Source organism: Miniopterus schreibersii (genome assembly GCF_964146895.1).
Source record: "Miniopterus schreibersii genome assembly, chromosome: 1".
In the NCBI taxonomy this organism is placed as follows: Eukaryota; Metazoa; Chordata; class Mammalia; order Chiroptera; family Miniopteridae; genus Miniopterus; species Miniopterus schreibersii.
The window spans coordinates 181,203,012-181,224,277 of NC_138101.1; the positions used below are offsets into that span (position 1 = coordinate 181,203,012).

General features: G+C 37.5%; 1 protein-coding gene across 33 annotated transcripts in view; it reads right to left on the reverse strand.

Moving 5' to 3' along the window:
* Positions 1–21,266, reverse strand: part of NUMB (NUMB endocytic adaptor protein) — a 129,027-nt gene that overhangs the window by 52,913 nt on the left and 54,848 nt on the right. For 18 of the 33 annotated variants that reach the window (XM_081133392.1, XM_081133413.1, XM_081133393.1 and 15 more), the window contains one exon: positions 19,273–19,357. The exons of the other annotated variants lie outside the window; for them this stretch is intronic. The gene's annotated coding sequence lies outside the window, so the exon portion shown is untranslated. The remainder of the gene's footprint in view (positions 1–19,272; positions 19,358–21,266) is intronic. 33 annotated transcript variants of the gene reach the window in all.

A 21,266-nucleotide genomic window follows, 5' to 3' on the forward strand; every position in this document is an offset into this window, starting at 1 on the left:
ATGAATTTTAAATTATATATACAAGACCTCAGATATTTTAATTAAAATTATTCAATAAGTATTTATTGACTGCCTACCATGCTTTGCAACAGTAAACAATACAGAACAAATCCCATGTCTCTATGAAGGAGACAGAAAATAAGTAGGCAAATTATTTATAGTTGTGTGCTGGATGACAAGATCCAACTGCTAAATTTTCAACAAGTTTGCAAACAGGGTGTTAAATACGGCCTTTATTAAAATTTAAATTACGTAAACTTATATGTTATTCTAAAACAAAGATAATAAATACTAAAACCATATCACTTCCTAATTACTTTACATTTTACTATTATCTATGCTCCTAGGGTTACTTATGATTTCTGTATCTATATGGTAGAAAGATTATATAATGCTGGGCTAGTGTACATCTCTTCGCAAAATCATGTTCAGTGACTTCATGCTGGTAGCTTGAAACTGGTCATAGTGGAAGTATTTATTCTATGGAATTTGGCAAAACTATCAATCACTGCTTGATTTACTGTTTTGTGATTGTCTAGCTCTAAGAAACTGGTGCAGCAAATGTCAATAATGCAGATTAAACTTAAAAGTGTGTGGCACCTATAACCATTACATTATGAATAGCACAAAAAATTTGAGGATATGTTCTTCTGCTATTTGAAAACTATTATCCAATTCAGCTAAGAAGTCTCTCAGGTCATTGAGAAATTAGTGACACACATCTTCGCTGTTTCACTTTCATCTTACTCATTAACACAAACAAAAATATCAACCATCATGCATGTTGGTACTACAGTGAATTAGTTGTGAAACACTTACCAGCACACCACCAACTATATGGTATGTTAGAAGACGGTAAATGTTATGCAGAAAAAGATGAACAGGGTTAAGAGGGGAATTAGAAGTGCTGGAGTCACGGATAATTTTTTTTTTTTTTTTACTTTATTGTTGCAAGTATTACAGGTGTCCCATTTTTTCCCCCCAATTGACCCCCTCCACCTCGCTCCCACCCCCTCCCCAGGCCTTCACCTCATTATTAACTATGTCCATGGGTTATGCATATATGCATATAACTTCTTTGGTTAATCTCTTCCCACCCTTCACCCCCCTTCCCTTTTCCTCTGAAACATGATCGTCTGTTGCATGTGTCAATGTCTCTGGATCTATTTAGTTCATCAGACTATTCTGTTCATTAGCTTCTTCTTAAAGAAGACCCTTAAACTTTTCCTGTAGTGCTGGTCTGGTGGTGATGAACTCCTTTAGCTTTTTCCTATCTGTGAAGCTCTTTATCTGACCTTCAATTCTAAATGATAGCTTTGCTGGGCAGAGCTATCTTGGTTGTAGTTCCATGTTTTTCATCACTTTGAGTATTTCTTGCCACTCCCTTCTGGCCTGCAAGGTTTCTGTTGAGAAATCAGCTGACAGTCATATGGGTGCTCCCTTGTAGGTAACTAACTGCTTTTCTCTTGCTGCTTTTAAGATTCTCTTTGTCTTTAACCTTTGGCATTTTAATTATGATGTGTCTTGCTGTGGGTTCCTCTTGTTTCGGACTCTCTGTGCTTCCTGGACTTGTAAGTCTATTTCTTTCCCCAGGTAGGGGAAGTTTTCTGTCATTATTTTTTCAAATAGGTTTTCAATTTCTTGCTCTCTTTTTTTCCTTTCTGGCACCCCAATAATATGAATGTTGGGCTTCTTGAAGTTGTCCCAGAGGCTCCTTATACTATCTTCATATTTCTGGATTCTTTTTTCTTTTTGCTCTTCTGGTTGGGTGTTTTTTGTTTCCTCATATTCCAAATTGCTGATTTGATTCTCAGTGTCCTCTACTCTACTGTTGATTCCTTGTAAATTATTCTTCATTTCAGTTCACGTAGCCTTCATTTCAAATTGGTACTTTATTATGTCATCAATGGTCACCCTTGTTTTCATAATACTCTTACTAATATGCTTGAGCATCGTTATAACCATAATTCTGAACTCTGTATCAAGTAGCTTGCTTGGTTCTATTTCATTTAGTTCCTTTTCTGGAAATTTCTTCTGTTCTTTCTTTTGTGACATGTTTCTTTGCCTCCACATTTTGGCTGCTTCCAGGTGTTTGTTTCTATGTATTAGGTAGAGCTGCTATGTCTCCTGGAATTTGTAGAGTGGCTTTCTGTAGTAGGTGTCCTGTAGGGTCCAGTGGCTCAGTCTCCCCAGTCACCTGAGCTGGGCCTTCTAGGTGCTCCCCTCTGTGGGCTGTGTACACTGTCCTGTTGTAGTTGAGCCTTGGTTGCTGCTGGCATCACTGGAAGGAATTGACCCCCAGGCCAATCGGCTGCGAGGACCAGCTGCGACTACAGCCAAAGAGCTGCTGTGCTGGAGACACCCCTATGGAGCAGGATTTGCTTCAGGGGAGCTTTGGTGTTCACCAAGTGCACCCCTTGAATGTGCCACTCATAGATGTGGTAGGGTTGTAATCCAGCGTGGTCGAGTCTGACCACTTGGTACACTGTCTCTGGGGCCTCCTGGGAGGTGCAAAGTCAGCCTCTGCCAGTGTCTTGCCCAGGGACTCCCAGCATGAGCTACACAGCAATCGGTAGTTGGCTGCTACTTGTGCTGGGCTTGGAGGTGTCAGGAGAGGCCAAGCTATGAACCAATGCAGGCTGCCGCTAGTGCCAGGCCTGGGGCCACTTATTAAGCCATATGGGGCACGCTGCTGCTTGTTTGAGAGATTTTAGGAAAGTCCCAAGCATGAGGCCTGAGAGGCCCCTTGCATAGAAAAGCCACTGGAAATAACTTGGATGAGCTTGCAGGTGGGGGGGGGGGGCTCCGGGAATCATGGGGCGGGGCCAAAGGTATGAGACAGGTGCTGGAGATTCAAATATGACGCCTGCCAGCTGTGTGCGGGGAGGGCTCGCCAAAGGAGCAATGGCCTCTGCCAGCTCTTCTGTCTGGGAGAAAGTTGCCCCTCCACCTCTTGCCCCGATTTCAGGCAAGTCAGTTCCTCCCAAAGTGTCCCAGGTTCCTTTCAAGCTGTAGCCTGGCGCTGGGGCTCAGAGAAAGTGAGTCTGAGTGAGTCCCTGTGCGGGCCCTTAAAGAGGAAAGCCGGAGACTCCCGCACCCTCTGGGACCCTCAACAAAAGTTCCAGCTGGTTTTCGCAGCCCAAAGTTGTGGGGATTTCTCTTCCCGGCCCTGGAGCCCTGGGCTGGGGGGTCTGATGTGGGGCTGGGATCCCTCGCTCCTCCAGGAAACCTCCACGGCCAAGATATCCCTCCCGGGATTAAACCGTGGCACCAGGTGTGGGCCTGCAGCTGTCTCCGCGATTCAGCCCCGATCCGCCCCTCCTACCAGTCTTGGTGCTCCTTCAGTTCCCTCCTTGTAGGGCTTCTGTTCAGCTAGATTTCAGGTTCTGAGTGACGGTTGTTGTGTATTTTAGTTGTAATTTTGATGTGGTTGTGGGGGGCGGGGGGTACAGCTATTACCTACGCTGCCAGCTTGTTTCTCCAGGGATAAATTTTTTAAATTAAAGTAACATTTGAGCAAATAAATTGAAGGAGGTAAAAAAATGAGCCATGCAGCCCAGCTGGTGTAGCTCAGCGGTTGTGCCTCGACCTATGATTCAGCTGATCGCTGTTCAATTGCTGGTCAGGGCACATGCCGGGGGTTGAAGGCTCAACCCCCAGTGTGGGGCATGCAGGAGGTAGCCGATCAATGACTCTCTCATCATGGATGCTTCTATCTCTCTCTTCCCTTCTCCTTCTCTCTGAGGTCAATAAAGACATATTAAAAAAAAAAAAAAAAAAAAAGAGCCATGCAAGTAGGATAAGAATTCCAGAAAAAGAAAATAATTGATGCCAAGCTCCTGAGGGGGCAGCTTGCTAGTGTCTGACAAACAGAAAAGAGGTCAGTGTGTCCAGTGCAAAATGAAGACAAGAGACTAGAAGAAATGAAACCAGACGGGTTACACAGGGCAGAGTCATATAGAGCCTTGTAGGTGAAATGCTTTGATTTTTTTCCTCTGAGAGAAAGGGGAGCCGTTGGAGTATTCTAAAGGGAAGTTATGTTTTTCATTTGGCTGCTGCATTCAGAACGGATTTAAGGCAACAAGAATGGAAGCAGGGAGACAATTAGGAGGTAACTATCATAATCCAGCAGATGATGGTGAGCTGGGTCCAGACGACTAATGGTAGAAATAGTCCTGAATCTTGTTTGCATATCAGCTCTGGAAAATATTCACTGAGATAATAATATCTATTGAAATCAGACAATTTAAATGGGAGAAAGGTTTGTTAGAGTCCACTATGAATGCTGGAATTAAAGACAGTGTTTGAAAACACAGTAATAGCTCAACTTTCAAAATAAGAAGTTTTATTTACAATATCAATCAAAAGATTAGTTGAGCTATCATACTTTCCATGGTAATTAACCTTATGCTTGACAAGATAAACAGATCTTAAACACTGCGTTAAGTGTATGAGTGTATGAAGGATTACACGTATACACAGTAATTCGCTCTACCCAGGGAAGGACAAAACAAGAACAAGAAGAAACAATAAATATTAGGCATTCGCTGTGTGAAAGATTCTATACTAAGAGTTTCATGGGCAGGTTTATAGACTGTTAAGAAAAAACTGTCCCTAACCACAGGAAGCCCACATTGAAGGGAAGAGACAAACTAACTGCAGGACCAGTTCCTAAAAGCTCCCTATAAAACATCAAATACAAAGAATGGCAAAATAAAACTCCAAATAAAGCAAAGCTTTCTAAATGAAATCTCTGTTTAAAAAAAAAAAAGACTTATCTGGTAAGCAAAGCTTCATCCAACTTGTTATACTCACCAACTAAGAAGGTTAAATTCCTAAAAGAATCTTCTATGGCTGGTTCAGTCATGTAAGGTATACTACTACTATGCCTTTAAACAAAAATTCCCTCACAGAGAACAAGGAACAATAATTAGGTTTTAAATGCAAAGCTACAAGTGGGAAATGGTCTTATCTGTTGGAAAAACACAGTAAAACAAAAAAGACCAAGATTTGGTGGCACAAAATGTATAATTTCTTTTTTTTTGGCATAATTTTTTAACAACAGCTTATCAACATTGCATATATAGTCAGCTTTACGGTTTTAAAGTTGGATTATTTTAATATTAAAAAAAGCTTTAATAAGAGCTATTGCTCACTAACTCTATAATGATACAATACTTTTTCTATAGTGGTTATTTACAGCAGAATGGATTACTCATAAAGACTGTAAAAGTCTCATTTTTTTTTAAAGTGTGGTTTAAGGATTCTGGGAACTATACTTTATATACCCTATACAAGATACTGGTCTAACAAAAGAATTTCCCCTAATTTGTAAATGTTTGTGAAAAATCATTTACCTGAAAATGAAAGATACGCCACAAATCAGGAATATTTGCCACACATATGAACAATTTTTAGTATCCTAATGTTAAAATCAATAAACCAAATTTCAGTTTAAAATAGAGTATCAACAGAAAATGGGAAAAATATACAACAAGCATTTTACAAAGGAACAGAAATGGCCAACTAACACATGAAATAAATGCTCAACCTCGTTAGTTATCAGAAAATGCAAATCAAAGCACTATATACCATTTTACATCTATCAGTTCAGTAAATAGTAAGGAATCAGACAATAAAATATGGAGCAACAAGCACTCTCATGCCCTCACAGGAGCGTAAATTGATGCAACCATTTTGAAAAGTAATTTAGCATCTAGGAAAGTTGAAGACACACATACCCTTACAACTCAGCAGTTCCTTTTCTAGCTATATACCCTAGAGAAACTCTTACATTTGTGTACAAGAAGGTGTGCAAGATGTCTGCATAACATTGCTTATTGTTTGTAACAATAAAATAATAACAAATACTAGAATCTAATTATCCACTGACAGAAGAAATACAAAATATTCACACATTAGAATACCTTTGGAAGTAAAAATGATACCACAATAAAAATAAATTCTAAAACCTCAATTAAAAAATAAGTCAAGAGAAAACAAAAAAATAAAAAATAAATGATCTACAGCTATAACCATCAACATGGATGAAACTCACTATCATAATGTTGAGGGAGGAAGAAAACAAATTGCTTATACAGTGGTACCTCAGTTTTCCAATGTCTCCATTGACGAACATTTTGGTTTACGAACCCCGTAAACCCCGAAGGAAATGCTTCGGTTTTCAAACACGCCTCGGAAGTCGAACATGCCACACAGCTTCTGCTGAGGGCAAGATCCTGAGGCCTAGCTGTCAGCTGTTGATCCCTCGGTTTTCAAACATTTCAGAACTCGGTCTTCCGGAATGGATTACATTAGGAAACTGAGGTACCACTGTATTATGATCCCTTTATATAAATCAGGGGTGGGGAATGTCTGGCCTGCAGGCCGTATATATGGCCCCGCAAAATCATTTGGTCTGGCCCTGCCAAGGCAACCACAGGCAGGACTAGAAATTCAATAAATCGAGGAGCTTTTTCATAGCTAATTTTTAAGTTGATAATTTTGTATGGCCCGCGAATGATGTTATAAGTATCCAAATGGCCCTTGGCAGAAAAAATGTTCCCCATCCCCGAATACTAACAACTAACACAGAATACCGCCTGTGTACCAGACACTGTGCACTTTGCATATAATGACTTATTTAATCCTCACAACAGCCCTATCAAGTAGCTTCTATTTTTAATCTCTGTTTCATAGATGAGGAAACAGGCACTGAGAAGTTGATTTGCCTAAATCATGTGGTTGATAAGTGGCAGAACAGCCTGGCGCCAGAGTCTGCGCTCTTAGTCCCCTGACATCATACGTCTCACAAAACTATGCAAAACTGAACAAGATAACATTTAGGCTTACGTATACAATTAGCAGCACTACAAAGACAAACAAGAGAATGAGAAACATAATTAAGGGCAATGTTACTTCTGAGGGAAAAGAAATGGTAACATAATCGGGAAAGGTTCATGAGAACTTCAGAAGTTTTAATAATGTCCTCATTTTTAAGCTGGGTAGTAGAGACACAAGTTTTCATTTCATTATGCTCTATAACCTACATATGGTGCATATATTCTTTTGTATAAATGAACTATTTTATAATTTTAATTAGGTGGAAAGCAAGTCACCTAAAATTGTTTCTGGAACTAAGGATAGAGATGGGGAATACAGAAATATAAATATATACACACATATAATTATGAGACATCTAACAAAGAGTAATAAAATAAGTCACATTAGTTATAAAATTTAAGACTCACTTTTACTAACAAAATAAAGTTATTGAAACTTACTCTGTCCAGCCAAATCTGGAATGAACCAGAGGCTTTTGAAGGGCCATTAGAGAGCTACAACTTTCAGAGAAATGGAGACCTTTCTTTCTAGAGTTCTTCTTCCCCTCCTAAATTATGCTTGTTTGCTTTTCTTTGTTCTATAGTCACAACTACACCTCTAACTTTCATAGACAAATTATAAGAAAAATTGGGTACGACAGCAGAATGCTTCAGAAAATTCACTATGAGGACAAAAACTATAGCACATACTCAATATACATAGTAGATATAGAAGACACACCCAGGTAACTTAACCCTGACACCTGGTTCCAAATGTAAGAATATATAAGCTAAAATAGAAAAACCATGGGTAACATTTAAAATAACTGAAAAAAACAACAACTAAATTCACAAATTTCCTTGGATTAGCTAAACTTTTTTGTCAGGAGATTCTAATTCTCACAGGGTTAAATTCCAAAGATAGCACTAAAAGCAAAAATCACATAAATTCTAAATTATATTGGGAATACCTTAAATCATTCATAAAGTACAGTACTACGCTATCTTGCAATATACCCAACACAGCCAGAGATTTCTCCTAGTATGGAACAGTTTGCTGTTTTCAACAGAACACAGTTGAAGTAGCAAGCTTATGTTTAGGATCTATGCTGTGAGAAAAATATCTATCTAGCACTAGAACCACACGGCATGTTCACATTATGAGAAGCACAAAAGCAATGTAAAACAGCAGAAACTCATTGAGCAGAACAGTGAGAGAGCTAAATTTAAATTTAATTAAATCATTTTAAAATGGGACTTTTATTTTACTGTTCTCTGAACACACATGGTTAAATGTGAATATATGCAATTCCACTGTATTCCTCATCACACTTCTACCTCATAATTCTACAGGGGAAGTTACATGAAAAAGAATGTATTGACTGTCCATCTGCTAAAAAAAAAGTCATTTGTTTACTCATAAAAATACCATATTAAATCAATATTACATTAAATTAGAATATTTTATAACAACCATAAAGTATTTCATTTTTGAATTTTCTTGCTTTGATTTTTACTATATCTTATTATGTGGAACTTGGTTTTATGATTTAGAGTGAAGAAAAAAATCTTTTTATTTGATCAAGTAAAGTAAGTGAAAAAATGTAAGGAATCCTAAACTCTCAGCATGGCCAAAGGATTTAGAGGTAAGTCATCTACTCAATCCTATTCAACAATAAATCCTAAGAATTCTGGATTAATTTGCCTAACTGGCATAATTTGCCTAACAGGAAACAATTTATAACTTAATAAATTGAACCACTGGTTCAGTTGTTCCACTTAGGCACTAAGCCAAATGAACAGCAACAAAGTACAGCTTTATTACCAACAGTGAAACAAATATAGTATGTCTAATACTTAACTTACAGGCTTAATAAAATTCATTTTTAAAGTTCATAGTCAGTTTTGTGATAAAAGTAATTTACAAACAGATTCATGAAATGGTACAGAGAGAACAAAGGGTGGTTGCTTTTTTAAACCTACTTCTCAATGAAAATATATTCATTCATCTTCTGTATAAACCTAGGAGTCAGTAAATTTAAAATTTGTTTATATTTCAGTTCAACTGTTTTTATTAATAGGCTACATATGGTTAGGATATTCTGAATACTGTGTTATCTTATTTCTGAAAACCATGCCACCTATGGCATTTTTGAATAAAAAAATTTTAAGAACAGAGTATTCTAACTTTTCAATAGCTAAAACTAAAACTTACTTTATCAACTGTCAGACCAAAGATTTAAAAATCAACAATAAATTAAGTCTGAGGTGTTGTAAAGATTGGTATCTGAGAAGAGAACATTGTCACAATTTGAATGTCGAAGCTCTCTAGCCACATACTCCTCAGCCCTGATTACCAGTTAGACCACATGTTCTCAACCAGGGCATCATGTACCCCATAGGCTCTTAAGATTCAGCAATGGCCTAAGATTATGTACAAATCTGAATGTACATGTATCTGTGCACTTTCTAGGGCCAGACTTCAACTTTCATCAGTTTACAGAAAGGATTCTGTAACTATGAAAAATTTAAGAACCACTGATTTACAGGATTCAAGATGGTGGCGGACTGAGTGGAAGCTACACTGACACTCTTCCAGGACCAAACTGGAATTACAACTAAAATATAGAAAAACCATTCTGAATAATCAACTGCAACTGAATACAAGCTGGAAAACACCTTCATAACCCAGGAGGAAAAGTGGAGACAGCATAGAGACTGGTAGGAAGTGCAAAGAAGGCTGGCCGGGCTCCCACAGGCAGCAGCTGAAGGTCCGGAGGGAGATCTCAGCTGTGGGCGGTTCCCACTGAGGACTCTGGGGCCTAAACCCTAAATTGGGCTTCCCAGCCAAGAGCACCAGAACTGAGAAAGGTGCCCACATAACATCTGGCTGTGAAAAGCAGCCAGGTTTCTGTCTGCTAGGGAGAGACGGCTAGAAATGCAGGCATCCTCTTAAAGGGCCAATGCACAGAGTTTTGTGTGCAGCCACTCACCTTGGGCTCCAGCAGAGGGAGGGCAGAGTGGACTGGAGCTGTGTGAGGAGAATCTAGGGTTGTGGGCTCTGGAGATAGAGCTCAGAGGGCACCCTTCTGGATTCCTGTGCTGAGTCATTCCCCCATACTGCAGAGGCAGACATTTACCTTCCAAGCAGCTTTTGCCTGAGGGAAAAGCAATTGCTCTACCCTGCTGGAAAACCTCTTGCCCTACCCATAGGAGTTTCTACAGCCTGGGGCTCATTAAGAGAATCAGATTAATCAGCCTGAAGTCAGAGGCAGACTTCAGAGTGCTTTGAGTCTTTGCCTGTTCTGTTTCTGAATCCAGGCTTTGGAAAAGCAGACTTTGGTGTGTATCTTGGTTGTGTCCAAACACACCCAGCCCCAACAGAGGGGACCTCAAGCCATGGGTGGCTGATAGCTCCAAACAGGATACTCAAGGCCAGTCACAAACAGCATCTCACATTGGCCTGCATCAGAGACCATCCAAAAAGACTGAGAGTCCTAGCAGGCCTACCTAATACATAGAAACAAACTCAAATAGACAGCCAAATGGGGAAACAAAAAAACAAGCCCCAAATGAAAGAACAAGAGAAGTATCCAGAAAAACAGCTAAATGAAACAGAGATAAACAATCTATCAGATAGAGAGTTCAGAATACTGATTGTAAGGGTACTCAACAGCATGAAAAAAGATACGGAAACTATGAAGGAAATTAAGAATGAGAGAGCAGAAATAACGAATATGTTGGAAAGAATAAACAGCAGATTAGAAGAAGATGAGGATTGGATCAGTGAATTAGAAGACAAGGTAGAAAAAATCACTCGATTAGAGATCCAAAAAGAAAAAACAATTAAAAAACAGGAGGGCAGTCTAAGGGAGCTATGGGACATGAAAGGTAACAATATTCACATCAAAGGAGTTCCAGAGGAGGTCAAAAGTAAGCAAGGATTAGAAAACCTGTTTGAAGAAATAATGGCAGAAAACTTCCCTAACCTGGTCAAGGAAAAAGTCACACAAGTTCAGGAGGCACAGAGAGTCCCAAGCAAGAAGAATCTGAAGAGGCCCACGTCCAGACACATCATAATTAAAATGCCAAAAATTCAAGACAAATAGAATAATAAAGGCAGCAAGAGAAGAGCAATCTGTTACCTACGAAGGAGCTCCCACAAGGCTGTCAGCTGGCTGTTGATCAGAAACTCTACAGGCCAGAAGGGAATGGCATGAAGTATTCATGGTAATGCAAAACAAGGATCTAAATCCCAGACTACTCTATCCAGCAAGGCCATCGTTCAAAATAGATGGTGAGGACAACAAGATGGCAGCATAGGTAACTGAGGTACCCACTGCCTCCCACAACCACATCAAAATTACAACTAAAATACAGAACCATCACTCAGAACCTCCTGAAATCTAGCTGAACAGAAGTCCTACAATGGTCTCATTGCCTTACTAATGTTCATCTTCCCACTCATCTTGTCCACAAAATTCTCTTTTGTTTTGATAAATGGTTTCTTTATTTACTCCTTAAAGATAATAATAGAAAAACAGAGCTTCATAAAATGAGGAAAGATCCTGTCTACTTAAAACTGCAGTCAAAGGTGGTTTCAAAAGCTGAACCTGAATATTTTTAAGAAACATTTTCTTAAAAAGCTCTCTCTTCTGAGAACTTTTTCTTTCAGTTACAAAACCAATCTTATTTTTTAGTTGATCACTTGCCTTTCAATTGAGAAAACAACTGGTTAACTGAATTTGAAATTCAGCTATACTTACCTTTACCTTTTAAGGTACATTAAGATTTAGATAAAAATACATAATGCCCATCACCCCTAACCCCACATAATCACTCCTAACCCCACACAACACAGAAGATTTCAAGAATTAAATCTTTACTTACAGAACAAAATGGTTTTGCTCTGATATAGCGAGGACTGATTTGGCAAGTAACTTCTTGATGAAAAAGGGCAGAACTGCTGAGAATGCTAGCTTACTTTTTACACTACTTTCCTCCTCTAAGCATCTGTCAAGTGTGGGATGAGAAAAAGGTGCTGCAATCTGGAGAGGCAGACTAGAGTAAAAATATATCTGGGTCCAAGAATTTAAAAAAGAGAGACAGACACACAGAAATGCCATTGGAAAAATTATAGAAATAAGAAGGTTAAAAACAGTTCTGTTCCCCTTTACTGAAAAATAATTTCACAAATTATCTATATACATCATCTCTCTCCAATTCTTTAATTCTTTCCAGTCTGACTCCTTCCTTTCCCTCACAACCCTCTTCCTTTATACAAGCCATCAACAAAAGACTTGTAATATATCTTAAATCTGTCCACTGCTCTTCATCTCCACCATCAGAACCATAGTCCAAGACAACTTTGTCTCTTACCTAGACTAGTATAAGCCGTCAACTAGTATTAACTTCTATTTCCTCTACTGTCCCCCTTTGGTCAACTGTGTACACAAAATAGTGTAATCTTTAAAAATGTAAAATGGATCATGGCACTACGTAACAGTGCATCTTCAAGTTAGTCCAAACTCGCAACATTCAGAGTAAGTATGGCATAATAATTCACATTGCCCACGTGCTTGGAACAATGCCAAGCACACCACAAATGTTCAGTGAATGTTAGCCTATTAAGGGAAAGCCCCAGTCTGCCTCTCTTACTTTGAAGTGACATTCTCCCCAACTAGATCCTTTCAGTTAACTCCCTCTGTCTGAAATGCTTTTTTCTCAGAACCTTCAAGAACTTATGTCTCCCATTCATACTTCAAGTCTCAACCTAAATGCCATCTCTTTGATGACAATTTCTTTTACCTCTTTTTTCCCCCAAGTATTTATATATTTATTTTTGTTAATCCTCACCTGAGGATATTTTTTTCCATTGCTTTTTCAGAGAGAAAGAGTGGGAGGGAAGGAGCGGGGGAGAGAGAAAAACATTAATGTGAGAGAGACACATCAATTGGTTGCCTCCCACACTTCTCGACTGGGGAAGGGAGAACCTGCAACCCAGGTAAGTGCCCTTGCCTGGGAATCGAACCCACTGACACTCTAACCACTGAGCCAAACTGGCCAGGGCTCTTTTACCTCTTTCTAAATACCACTTTCTATAATTCTTTATTGTACTACTCTTCTCATTTCCTTCATAGTGTCTTATATTTTGTAATTACTTTTTTGTTTCATTGGTTAAACTCCTTGAACATTATCAGATGACCAAGCATCCATCCAATAAATTCTCTAACTTGCAGGAAACAATGGGTTCTGTTCTATCCAAAATAATCTTAACTAATGTAGGTATTAATCTCCTTTCACCATGAAGCTAAAATATTGGTCACTAATATAAATATGTCACAGCCTGTGCTATGATTCATTACACCTACACCCTTCCCTTAATTGTTAATTAAATATAACTGTGTCCAACAAAATCTTGTGCTACGTGCTGAAAGAAGAGGATCCAGGATGAGAAAATAAAGGTTATTTTCTCCCTTAAGATCTTATTGAATGATATAAACATAAGATTAAAGAACCAAAAAGGGGGCATTTCAAGCAGGAGATGGGGTGGAATGAAGGGCCATTGTATGTATGTAAAACTGTGTATTTCATCAAAGCTATGATACTATCGAATGCAACATGTATCATTATTTTATGTTCCACTAACAAAGAAAAAAATGCTTCTTGAATTGTTAATAATTGTTCATTAATTGTGAAATACAATCAATAGTAAGATGCCTCTCAATATGAGAATGCATCCCAGTTTCAAAGGTGTTCAAGTCTGAGGAAAAGTAGATGAGTTCTTGAGAAGGGAGAACAAGAGGAGGAAAAGAGAGGGGAGGAGGAGAAGAAAATAAAAATTACCATTCTATTATTAACACAAAATCAGTGTTCTAGGAACCTTGAGAAGTCTCAGTGATATGGAATATTGATTATTCATTAAAGTCTGTTATCAGGAAGGGGAGAAAAAGCCACTGAAAAGAATGGTCAGAGAGCAGCCCTTGCTGTCTTCTTGTTTTCCTATTGCCTTGTATACCTTCACCTATCCCTTTATTTTTAGCTTTTCTAAATCATTTTGTGTGTCTCTTGTATATAGTTTATAGTTGAGTCTTGCTCAGTAATCTAAATTGAAAATCTGGGTGTGTTTTTTAAAAAGATGAGTTAAATATTACAAAAAGATAAATTTTTAAAAATCCATACATTTCAAAACTTTCAGTTGTCTTATGCAACATAGGTTATAACTTAAGGGGGAAAGCATAACTGAACAATCACAATAGCAAATTTAAAATCATAAATACATGAGCTGTTTATAAATGTACAGCTTTAAATGCTTATATTAAAAAGTAAGGCCAACAATTGATGAGTTAAGCATCTATCTGAAGGAATAAAAATTAAAAAAAAGAAAACCCAAAGAAATTACAATAAAATACTACCTCCAGTAACACAGTAGGCTAGATTATTCACCTAATTCTCTTACTGAAAACAACAAAAAGTAATCGGTAAAATTTTATCTAAAAATATACTAAAAACGTTGAAGAGCTGAAAAGATGGTAAAGGAATAACCAGATCAAAATCTGTAAGAAAGAGAAACTCAGAGGTAAGTGGCATGATGAAACTCCTTTTGTCCTGTAGACATCTGCCTAACTCACAAAGTTGAGCTTCAGTTCTAATGATCTCTTGGGAGAGAAAAAGTCAAAGTTCAAGACCCAGCCAACATGGAAAATCTAACAGGAGACCCTTTCTCCATAAAGCTGGGACCCCCAAAAGTTTCATTCTCTGGAAAGAGTAAACCAGAATTAAACCCAGTCTATCCATTCCCACATCTTATCCCCAAAAGACTACAGGGAAATTTGTCCTCCTGTTGCAGAAGAGAACAAGGATTCCTAAGAGTAGTAAAGACAAGTGGCCCAAATAGATATCTGCAACCCAAATTCACCCTATTTGAGTGGTCCAAAATCACAAGGGATGAATTTATAGTCACCAAACTAGTACCTTGAGGCACCTGGAAAAAAACAAAACAAAATAAAAAAACCAAAGGTAAATTCTCTGGAAGTAATGCAGTTAATTCCTTCTTGGGCCTGAAAGAAAACCTACAAACATTTCTTCCAGGGAAAATAAGCAGCTCACAGTCAAAATCTCAAAGGGTAAATAAAAAGAAATCTATACCTAGGGACAGCATATGAAACTTCAGAATACCAAAACACGAAGAGCTCAAAAGCAGCCAGGGGTAAAAAAAAAAAAAAAGACAAATTCACTCAAGTGAACAACTATTAGGCAGCTAATTTATCAAGAGGAACAATGGAAACTAAAGAAAATAAAAATATTTCTTCCAATAGCTAAAAAAATAACTGCCAACCCATAATTTTATGGCTAATAAAATATCTACCTATCAAGAATGAGGGTGATAAAGATACTTTCACACACAAAAAAACCTGAGAGTTTATGAAAGAAAATATCATTAAAAAGAATTCTAAAGAACACAATCTTCAGAAAGAAAGAAATCCAGATGGAAAAACCTGAAATCCCTGGAGGAATCAAATTCAGAGGCTCACTGTCATCATTTTCAGCCACACTGACATAAAGAATAGAAAAGCCAGTTAATGACTAGAGAGAAAAAATGATTCATAAAGGAATAAGGAAGAAGGTCCTAGTAGCACTTTAAGTCCCTGGTTCCAGCTGTTCTTAAGGCCTATCGAAACTTTTCCCTTGGAAACTGTGAGATTCCCCAGTGTTCTTATAGTTTGGATTTTGCTTTTCACTTTAAAAATGTAGAAAGGAACCCAGCAGGCATGGCTCAGTGCTTGGGTGTCAACCTATGAACCAAGAGGTCATGGTTCAATTCCTGGTCAGGCATATGCCCAGGTTGCAGGCTCAATCCCCAGTGCGGGGTGTGTACAGGAGGCAGCTAATCAATGACTCTCTCTCATCATTGATGTTTCTATCTCTCTCTCCCTCTCCCTTCATCTCTCTGAAATCAATAAAAAATGTATTTAAAAGAAAAAGTAGAAAGAAGAAAGGCCAGAAATAAATGAAATAGAAACATATAACAAAGGAAATAAAAGTCAAGCATTGGTATTTTTGATAAGGCTAAGAAAATATAGAAAACCTCTAGCAAGACTGATGAAGGAAAAAAGAAGGCACAAAAATATTGCGTATAAAAAAGGGGAGGTATTAACAGAATTTTAAGAAAACAAAAGAATGCTTTGAGCCTGGCCAGTGTGGCTCAGTGGTTGAGCATTGACCACGAACCAAAAGTTCACCAGTTCAATTCCCAGTCAGGGCACATGCCCAGGTTGTGGGCTCGATCCCTAGTAGGGAGCGTGCAGGAGGCAGCCAATCGATGTCTCTGTCTCATACATGTTTCTTTCTCTCTATCCCTCTCCCTTCCTCTCTAAAACCAATAAAAACTTATTTTTAAAAAAGTATGTTTGTCCTCAAATAAAGTTATCTTCTAAAAAAAAAAAAAAGAATGCTTTGAATAACTTTATGCAAAATACTTCAAAAACTCAGACAAAATGAGTGGATTCTTACAAAAAGAAAAAAAAAAACACCTTTCTAAAAACTGACCTAACTAGAAACAGAAATCCTAAATAAAACCATGTAGAAAACTGAATACATAACTCTCAAAAAATACTAAGCTCACATGCCTCCCCCAAAATACTAAGGCCAGACAGTTGAACAGAAGTTCAACCAAACTTTAAAAGAAACAGATCATTCCAGTTTTAAAGTGATCCTTTCGGAAGGGTAAAGAAAGATTAGTTCTCAAGTCATTCTTTGAGGTTGGCATCATCTGGATACTAAAATCAAATCAGGGTAACATAAGAAATAAATATTATGGGCCAATTTCACCCGTGAACATAGATGCAAAAATCCTAAATGAAATACTAATAAACTAAATCCAACTGTATAGTATAAGAAAGATCATCATGATTAAATTGGGTTCATTCCAGCAATGCAAGGGTAATTCAACATTAGAAAATCTATAGCCCGGCCCAGCATGGCTCAGCGGTTGAGTGTTGACCCAGGATCCAGGCAATCGGGGTTCAATTCCCGGTCAGGGCACATGCCCGGGTTGCGGGCCCAATCCCCAGTCAGGGGCATGCAGGAGGCAGCCGATCAATGACTTTCTCATCATTGATGTTTCTATCTCTCTATCCCTCTCCTTTCCTCTCTATGAAGTCAATAAGGATATATTTTAAAAAAAAGAAAATCTATAAATGTCATTTACCACCTTAACAGAATAAGGGAGGATAACCATATGATCATCTCACGACTGCAGAAAAATCATCTGATAACATTTCAAATTTATTCTTCGTACACAACCACAAAATCTTAGTCAACTAGCAACCAAATGTCTTTAAACTATAGAGTATCTATCAAAAATCTATAGCAAACATTATTAATGGTGAAACATAAGGAGCACTTCCTTTTAAAAATTAGGTATAGCACAAGAATGCCCAATATTAACACTGTATTGGATACTGTACTGGAAGTCCTAACTAGCCTAGTGAGGCAAAAAAAAAAAATTTTAATGGTGTAAGCATTGGAAAGGAAGATACGATTCACATTCATAATACTTTAATAAAATATTTTAGTAAGATGGCTGAACAACAGATGTCCATACCAAAAATTCTTACAGTAGCAAATAGAAAATGGGGAGAAGAAAAGGAAAAATATACTTTTTACAACAGTAACAAGAAATAAGGTATCTAATAATTAAATCTAAGAGAAGATTTGAGAGATCTTTATGGAGAAAAGAATACTTTGCTGAAAAATATTTTTAAATATCCAAATAGCTACAAAGATATACCATGTTTAAGGACAGAAAGACTCAATATGATAAAAAGAATAAGTTTGTGAGTTTGGGTTTGATTCCCAGTCAAGGTGCCTATGAAAGATGATCAATGCTTCTCTCTCACACTGATGTTTCTGTCTCCCCCCTTCCCCTCTCTCTCTCTAAAATCAGTAAAAACATATCCTCGGGCGAGGATTAAAAACACACAAATACGCACGTGTAGATTAAAAGCTACAGAGATCTTAGGCTCACATACAAGGCAAGACCCCATTTTTTAACAACAGCTTTTAAGAGCTTATTTGGAAGTTCTAGCAGGGGAATGGTTCTCTGCTCTACTGGGAATGGTTAGCCTCTTCGACCAAGTGTGCAGCTTTGGGAGGGACACACATGGGTGAGGAAGGAAGGGGACACTCGCCTAGCCAGCCAGATCAGCAGAATCAACCCTAGAAATCAATGGGGTAACAGATATTGCAGCCAGATCTCCCTCTCATCCTAATATAGCCTTTGAAGTTTTGTATAACTTGACTCAAATTACTCCCATTCATGAATATTTTTTTGCAATTGGCATAAACTTATTAGCCACTAATCACAGGGTTTTAATTTTAACCAAATTGTAGTAATAGTCGATATGGTACTTTAGAATTGACAGCTGCAATGAACAAGAATGAGTGAAGAGCACATGATCAGTATTCGGCTGAGTTCTAGCTGAACGTGCTATGGTCCCGTTGGTTCAAAGATCAACCAAACCCACTGGTTTACCACAATGTAAGTTCTGATAACCACTCCTGTAAGTGATAAGACATAGCCAACATTTTAAATAACACATAAGGTTTTGGCTCTCGGTAATTCTCTGCGAACACTGCCAAAACACTATCTCCTTAAAAGCCACCTAAAAATGTAAACACATATTCTAAGCACAAATTGCTTTTACAAGAGGAAAACAGACAAGACACATTAATAATACAATGACTGTACTGGGCTAAAAGGTATTCTAGTCAACCTATGTGTTGTCTTCATATATATAATACCCTTGTATGTGTCAGACCTATAAGCAGTTGCCCAGTTTGCTTTACAACAGATCTGAACTCAGTGAAATGTATGACTTTGTTTAGGTTTAACTTATTCAAATTTAATTTTGGTTTATGTAAGTTTTGTGGTATCTTATATTGCTGCTTAAATTTGGCTTTATCCTAAACAGAATTAGAAATAATGATTATGTTTTACTGGTTGCTAGATGATAATACTAATAGTTAACATTTATTGAATGCTTACTGTGTGCCAGGCCCTATCAAAAGAGCTTTCTACATATTAAATCATTTTATCTTCACAACAACACTATCAGGTATATAATACTACTATCACCATTTTACAGATAGGAAAACTGAGGTACAGAAAAGTTTAGTAACTTTCCCAATGCCACACAAATAAGTAGAGAAACTTAGGGACTCATACCCAGGTAGTCTGTCTGCAGAGTCCCCATAGTACCCTTAAGTACTATGCTATACTTCTTTTCACAATATTTAAAAGATATAAAAAATTATTATGGATTAAAAAAACATTAAAAAATATCAATAAGAAGCAATATTAGTATAAATACAACTTATCACAGGTTGATATTTCACAGCTATTTCAAAGGTTCATGACCATGATTAAGAGTTTCAAAGTTGGACAGACCTGTCTCTGAATCTTGGTTGTGCCCTTTACAAGCTGTGTAACTTTGGACAAGTTTCGTAACTTCACCAAGCCTCAGTTTCCTCATCTGTAAAATGAGAATAATAAACATCTCACAAAATTGTTGTAACATAATTATTGCTATATAACACTGATATGGCAACTCTAAACAAAATACAGGAACACAAAATAAAAGAGTAGATTCTCAAATTTCCCCAGAAAATAGGACTTTAGTATAATATAACAAACATGACCACTGCAAGTCACTGCAGCAACTAAAAGATACACACACTAATGTAGAACCACAATCTCCTCTAATTCATAACAAATAATTCCCCTACATAAAAGTCAAATGCCTAGAGGCAAATTACTTGATCTTTGAATATAAAATACTGTATATACACAGAGAAAGAGACAAACAGATAAGACATTGTTGTTTGTTCACAGCAACTCCCACAAATCCCATTCCACACATATCCTTTATAAGACTAGTAGTCCTCAAGGGGCCCAAAACAGGAAGAGCTGAGTCAAGAAGGAGAAATTTCCAACATTGGTAGAAAGCAATTATTATAAGAGAAAAACAGAAAGAAATAGACATGTCATCAAAGTAGGGTAGAACTATCATTACCACTGAAGAGTTGTTATGCCCATCATATCTGACATTTTACTAGTCAAAACAACTTAAACTGTTACTACTGCTGTCTTTAGAATCTCAATCAAATAATTTAAAAATAAATAACCACATTTCTACCATTTTGCTAAAAGGCTCATCAATACTATTATCAAGGTGAGTTTTTATGAATGTCACCAGTCCAATAATTGAGAGAGAAAAACATCAATGTGAGAGAGAAACATCAATTACTTGCCTTGGGCCTCAACTGGGGATCAAACCCGCAACCTGGGTATGTGTCCTGACTGGGAATCAAACCCGAGACCCTTCACTGCACCGGTTGATGCTCTAATCAACTGAGCCACAACGGCCAGAGCATAATAATTTTTTTAAAGTGTCAAAGTCACTAGGAAAGAAAAAGAGCAACCCAATTTTCCAGTTGGTACTAAACCTGTGTCAACAGGTTCAGGGACAAGCATCAGAAAGAAAACATGAAACACTTTCCTTCCTTCTTTAACAGAATCTTATGCTAAAATCTAGGTATGTTTAGGTTGGTTTTTCTCAATCCAGCTTCTTTAATTTGTAAGTTATCAAGTGTTTCTCCTAGATTCTAGCAAAGGGTTTTCTTTCCATCTCAAATTAAGAAATATTAAATTTTAATTTTTCTTCAAACTATTTTAGTGGGAAATTGGTACCGGCAATATTGGGGCTGTTAACCCCTCTTTTAGACCTTTAGACTACATTAATGTTTATCCTATTTAAATCACACTATCACTCCCTTGAGTTTACAATCAACAAAAGACTAAGATATCTAATCTTTTTCAGTTGTGCCAAGTTACATCACTCAAATCCTAAACAACTGTGTGTGTTTGAACCTAAGTGCAGAACTTTATAATAATCACAGGTAACATTTAATACAGGCTTAGTATGTGTCAGCTATTGTTTTATAAGACTTATGTGTATTACTACTTTTATTTTATTATTATTTTTAAAAATATATCTTCATTGATTTCAGAGAGAGGAAAGGAGAGGGAGAGAGAGAGAAACATCAATGATGAGTCATTGATTGGCTGCTTCCTGCACACCCCCGACTGAGGACGGAGCCTGCAACCTGGGCATGTGCCCTGACCAGGAACTGAACCCCGATTGCCTGGATCCTAGGTCGACGCTCAACTGCTGAGCCACGCCCGGCTGGGCTATATTACTTCTTTTATACTTCACAACAACCCTATGTGATAAGTATCACCATTACCCCATATTTTATAGATGAAGAAATGGAGACATGGAGAGGTTAAATAATTTGCTCAAAGTTATATAGCTTCTAAGGCAGAGCTTGTGTTAAAACTCAGGTAGTCTGTGCCATTAACTGTGCATGTTAAACTGATTC